The 5,835-nt window shown below is 39.0% G+C and overlaps 1 long non-coding RNA gene across 1 annotated transcript; it reads right to left on the reverse strand.

The window, feature by feature from the left end:
* Positions 1–1,018: 1,018 nt before the first annotated feature.
* Positions 1,019–4,615, reverse strand: LOC138845255 (uncharacterized). The gene is made up of 2 exons (XR_011382144.2): positions 4,502–4,615; positions 1,019–1,389 (listed from the first exon to the last, which is right to left on the reverse strand). It is a non-coding gene; the product is annotated as an uncharacterized LOC138845255 (long non-coding RNA).
* Positions 4,616–5,835: the final 1,220 nt, after the last annotated feature.

The following is a 5,835-nucleotide window of genomic DNA, read 5'->3' on the forward strand; positions in this document are numbered from 1 at the left end:
GCAGGGTCAGTCCACCTGACTTGCCCTTGAGGGGCGAGTATCAAAATGCTGGCAGGGGTGAGATGAGGCAGACATGTGCTCCTCATCTACAGAATGACTCGCCCAGCTCTTTCCTCAACTGAGAATCATTAGAGTAAATGCTCAAGTGGGTGGAAGGGGAAACTAGGAAGCAACAATGATTTTAAAAAGAAAAACTTTCTCCTCTCATTCAAAATAAATTTATTTTTTAATTTTTCATTTTAATTTTACTTTATATTTATCAGATTCAATGCGATCTGTAGATAAAATTCTGAGAACATAATGATATTCCCTTCCTCCCTCCCCCTCTCTCCCCCTCTCTCCCTCCCATCTTCCTCCTTTCTCCCTTTATTTTTTCAAGTTTCTGAGATAACATAGTTTAAATTCATATTACAGTAAAAGACTTTCTACTTCACCAAATAAGTTTAACAAATAAAAAGCTAAAGACCCTAGTTTAGTGGCAATACAGTAACAGCTGTACACATAATTGAATATTTACTATGTTCCTGTCATCATGCGACTGACAAGTCAGGATCCCAGCCCTTAAGGGGTTTACAGCACTGTAACTGAGATCAACCACAGAACACTATAGGATAAAAATAATAGAGAAGCTGACTCAAACTCGCTTAAATACTGGGACTTTCATTTGTGATAGATCTAGAATCCTGAAAGCAAAGGAGACCTCACAGCTGGCTACTTGTACTGACTATAAACTGGTTTCCAAGATCCTCAGCTGGAAGTCCCAACTCCTGCAATTACTAGCAATGTGCCTGGAGAAATTGTTCAGCCTCTTCAGTTCTTAAATCCAACAAGAGTAAAATGTGAGGAATAATAGTTCCTACCTCATTGTGTTGTTACGAAGATCAACTGGGACGATAGTAATAGAGTACTTAGTCTGTTCCCTAGCATTTAAAAGGGCACAAAATAGCAATTATTATCCACATTTTTGATAAAGTGATCAACTATGTCTATGTCCAATGATAATCTTTTAATTATAGAATTTTTAAAATATATTTATTTTATTTATTTGAAAGGCAGAGTTACAGAGAGAGATGGAGAGAGAGAGAGAGAGTGAGAAAGTCTTCCACCCGCTGGTTCACTCCCCAAATGGTCACAATAGCCAGAGCTGGGCTGATCCGATCTGAAGCCAGGAGTCAGAAGCTTCCTCTGGGTCTCCCACATGGGTAAAGGGGCCCAAGGACTTGGGTCATCTTCCACTGCTTTCCCAAGCCATAGCAGAGAGCTGGGTCGTAAGTGCAGCAGCTGGGACTTGAACCAGCACCCATGTGGGATGCCAGCACTGCAGGCGGCAGCTTTACCTGCTACACCATAGTGTGGGCCCCAATTATAGAATTTTACAGCCCACCATGCCTGTGAAAAAAGATTAAATTAAAAAAGATTAATTGATTCGAGAGCAATAATTTTCAGAATGTAGTAGAAATTTAAAAAAAGAATTTGGCTGATAAAGGAAAATAAAATAGAAAAGGGGTAGCTGAGGGGAGACTTTAGAGTAAAAACAGAATTTGTATTTTAAGCAAAGAAAAGCCTGAATATTTTTATAGTCTATGAGATAGGATCTTATAGTGGTAAAGAAGCTGAATATTCTAAAGATAAAGATAATATTGCAAATTTCAGGAGATAGATATTGAAACATGGTGAGAGAATTTGTCTTAAGCAGTTGATAATAATGGCAATTGTTTGTAATTATTCCATTTAATTGAATATTTACCTCACTGGGCATTAACCTGTTATATATGTTACTTGCTTTGTAAAATTAGAATTAGAAATTGGAATCTCTAATTTCAAAGGGAGAGAGAGAAAGAATATTTAAGGTGAACAAAACAGGGACAGAACCTTACACTAAGGAGCCATGTAGTAAGTATCTCAGGCTTGATGGGCCATTGAGCCTCTGTGACAACAAGGCAACTATACCATTGTAGCATAAAGGGAACCATACACAAAGCACAGCCAAGAAAGTGCAGCTGTTTTCCAACAAAATTATTTTATATAAAATAGTTTTCTGACCCCCACAAAGAAAAGTAGCAAAAAGGCATGGGGAGGGGGTGCTGTTAAATAGAAACACAATAAAATGACATATTTTTAATATATGTATGATTATAGTCAATGTAACTTCATCAAGCTTGCCAGTTAAACACAATAATTCTTAAAGTGGACAAAACAAACAAAATAGAATTTTGTGTTGATCACTAGAGACATGAAAAAATAGATTAGGAAAATACTAACCCCCTCAAAAAATAAACCAAATGAACTTTATTAGTAAAAGATAAAGACATTAATTATTTGAGATACAGATATACTAATATTGAAGCTATATCAACTAAAAAACATAATTTCAAAATATATAAAGTAAAACAGGTAGATTTAAAATGAGATAATAATCTTAGATCGTGTCTATTAAAAAATCCATGAAAATGAAAACCTAATAATTAGATAGAAGATTTCAAACATAAAATTAATAAACTTCTCTAAGTGGCCTAATATAAAAGTCAGCACTCAACAATCATGGAATACAAGTTATTTTCAAACAAACTTCAAACATTTTGCAAAAGCTAACCATGTTCCAGACCACAAAACTAGTCTTGACAAATGGAAAGCATTAATAACAATCAGACCACATTTTTGGACCACGTGTTATAAAATCCAAGCTGTTGGAGCAGGCATTTGGTACAGTAGTTAAGTACTGCTTGGGAGGCCCTCAAACCATAATGAAGTGCCAAGGTTCCAGTCCAGGTTCTACCTTTGATTCCAGCTCCCTGCTAGTGCACATCCTGCAGGAAGCAGCTGGTGGACCAAGTAGTTGAGTTTAAGCCACCCACGTGAAAGGTCTGAGTTGAGTTCTGGGCTCCTGGCTTTGGCCTGACCCAATCCTGGCTGTCGTAGGCATTTGGGAAGTGAAACAGTGAAAGAAAGATTCATTTTCTCTCTCTCCCCACCCCCCATTTCCTCACCTTCTCCCTCATCTCTCTACCTTTCAAATAAAATAAGAATAAATCTAAAAAATTTAACTCCAAAATTATTTGTATCCAAACAATTTTGAACTGATCAGAGAAGTCAGCAATGGAATGGCATATGCGCTGTTTTTATTATTATTATTATTATTATGTTTAGAAAGTGATCCCAGAGCAAGAAGACAAAGGAAGTGAGGCAAGGAAGTAAACAAAGCAAATATAGGGTGTGTTATGGAGCTGTTTACATTTGTGGGCCCCTGTGGTACTAGTACCCTCTGAGGAATTCCATGGACTGTGCCTCATCAGTTTCCCTCAGAAGAACAAGAGTCTGGAAAATTTACTCCTTGACTGCTGCTCAGTGACTGAGGGTGGCCCTTGGCACTATTCCTCTACACATGCAACCTGTGCCTGGGCAGCCATGGAATTCCCAGGATCAGGAAAAGTGCTCATGTAGACAAGCAGGGAGTCACTGGGAATTTCTTGAGGGGAACCTTGCAGAGTTCACAGAACTGTCCCCTACAGCTGGCCTGAAATCCAGTGGCCTCAGGGGATTTAGTACCTGGTTTGGATCTGATTCACAGGAAGTAACACAAAACAATAATATACATTATTTAGGAGACACAAATATATGTAGAAGTGTAAAAAACAATCAAGGGAATAACACAAACCATTACCAACGTCACATTTTTGGTGTGGAGAGGAATGGATATAGGGATAGGTATCACTTAAACTGTAAGTATAATTCATTTCGTTAATTTCCCTTTTTTTAAAAAGATTTATTATTTATTTGAAAGACAGAGTTACAGAAAGAGAGGGGGAGAGAGAGAGAAAGAAAGAAAAATCTTCCATCCTCTGGTTCACTCCGCAAATGGTTGCAATGGCCAGGTCTGGACCAGGCCGAAGCCAGGAGCCAGGAGCTTCATCCAAGTCTCCCGTGTGGGTGCAGGGACCCAAGGACCTGGACCATCCTCTGCTACTTTCCCAGGCACATTAACAGAGATCTGGATCAGAAGTGGAACAGCCAGGACTCGAACCAGCACCCATATGGGATGCTGGGATTGCAGGTGGTGGCTTAACCAGTTATGCCACAATGCAGGCCCCAAGTGTAATTTATTTCTACAGAGAAAAACAGAAATCCAAAGGAAATGTGGAAAATGTTAATATTTATTATCACTATATTCCCAAAGCTGTACTTATGAAATTTATACTCATTAAATAAACGGTTATTATTATTATATATTATTAATTCAATTATTTATTATTATAATTAATTATATATTATATTATATATTATATATATTATAATATAATATATATAATAATATAATATAATATATATTATATATAATCTATAATATATATTATATATTATATATTATTATAATTAATTATTATATATTATTAATTCAAAAAATGTAGGTATCTAGTCATTTTCTACATTTTTTGAACTGTTTTACAATTAATTTTTTTAAAAGAAGAGTAAATTTATGGTGCTTCTGGTTGCAGAGCTTTACCTGATCGTATGTGGCACAGTCACTGAACTTCCACGAAATAAAGAAGCCAGGCTGGGAAGCTTGATTTTGCCTGAGTGGGTTGTGGCCCCCTGCAGAAGCAGAAGTAGCTAATAAGCTTCTTTCTGTTTCTGCAAGTATATGCCCAAGCAAAGCATCTGAACTTGGAGCACGTGAAGCAGACTGAGAGGTCATTTGCAATGAAAAGCTGTCTCAGCAGCCACAGAGACTTACATGTTCTACTCTGTGGTTGCCACTTAGATTTCTCTGAAAGTCTTCTCAGCATTCTTTCCAGTCCTCTCCTGACCCTTATCAGTCTGTGGGTATCATTTTCAGTCGAGCAATTTCCATAAAGTGATAATAGTTTGCTTACATACTAACAGTCATGGTTTATAGCAGTTATAAAGATAGATTGTCTCTCTATCCCTGACTCTCTGCAAGACTGTGTGTTTTTTTGCTTTGAGGCTATAATAACAGTCCTTACATATATGTCTAATCTCTTTTCAATTCACAGAAAATGAAGCCCAGAAAAAATCAGATTCCTCTACTTAAAACTAGAAGTGACAAAGCTAAAAGTCACATTTTTGGATACGTCATTACCTCCATTCTTCCAGGTAACACCTACATTCCTGATATGTTACACAATGAAATGTGTTATCTGTGAAGATTGTAGAAAGCATTGATCATGAAGACGTCATGGTTTATAGACACCAGGCTTAATCCATGTGTCTGTGTCATAGCATCTGTTACTAGAAGTTATGGCCCAGCCGGTGCCGCGGCTCACTAGGCTAATCCTCTGCCTTGCGGCGCCGGCACACCGGGTGCTAGTCCCGGTCGGGGTGCCGGATTCTGTCCCGGTTGCCCCTCTTCCAGGCCAGCTCTCTGCTGTGGCCAGGGAGTGCAGTGGAGGATGGCCCAAGTCCTTGGGCCCTGCACCCCATGGGAGACCAGGAGAAGCACCTGGCTCCTGCCATGGGATCAGCGTGGTGCGCCGGCCGCGGTGGCCATTGGAGGGTGAACCAATGGCAAAGGAAGACCTTTCTCTCTGTCTCTCTCTCTCTCACTGTCCACTCTGCCTGTTTAAAAAAAAAAAAAAAGAAAAAAAAAAAAAAGAAGTTATGGTCCTGGGCAATATTCCTGTCCTCAATGTGCCTGTCGGGTGATGCCATGCTCTTGGGCTCTCCAAAGGCCGCATGACCCGAACAGTCTAAGGCTGCCGGTGTTTGTTGACATCAGCCTTCGCAGCCTAGCAGCCTCAGCGTTACTAACATAGCTAGGCACACCCCATTGGAATCATCAAAACTCCGCAGGCCATCTGCTGTCAGGCTGAAGAACCA

The sequence above is a fragment of the Oryctolagus cuniculus genome, chromosome 14, assembly GCF_051225735.1.
Source record: "Oryctolagus cuniculus isolate XC-2025 breed Fujian yellow rabbit chromosome 14, ASM5122573v1, whole genome shotgun sequence".
Classification (NCBI taxonomy): Eukaryota; Metazoa; Chordata; class Mammalia; order Lagomorpha; family Leporidae; genus Oryctolagus; species Oryctolagus cuniculus.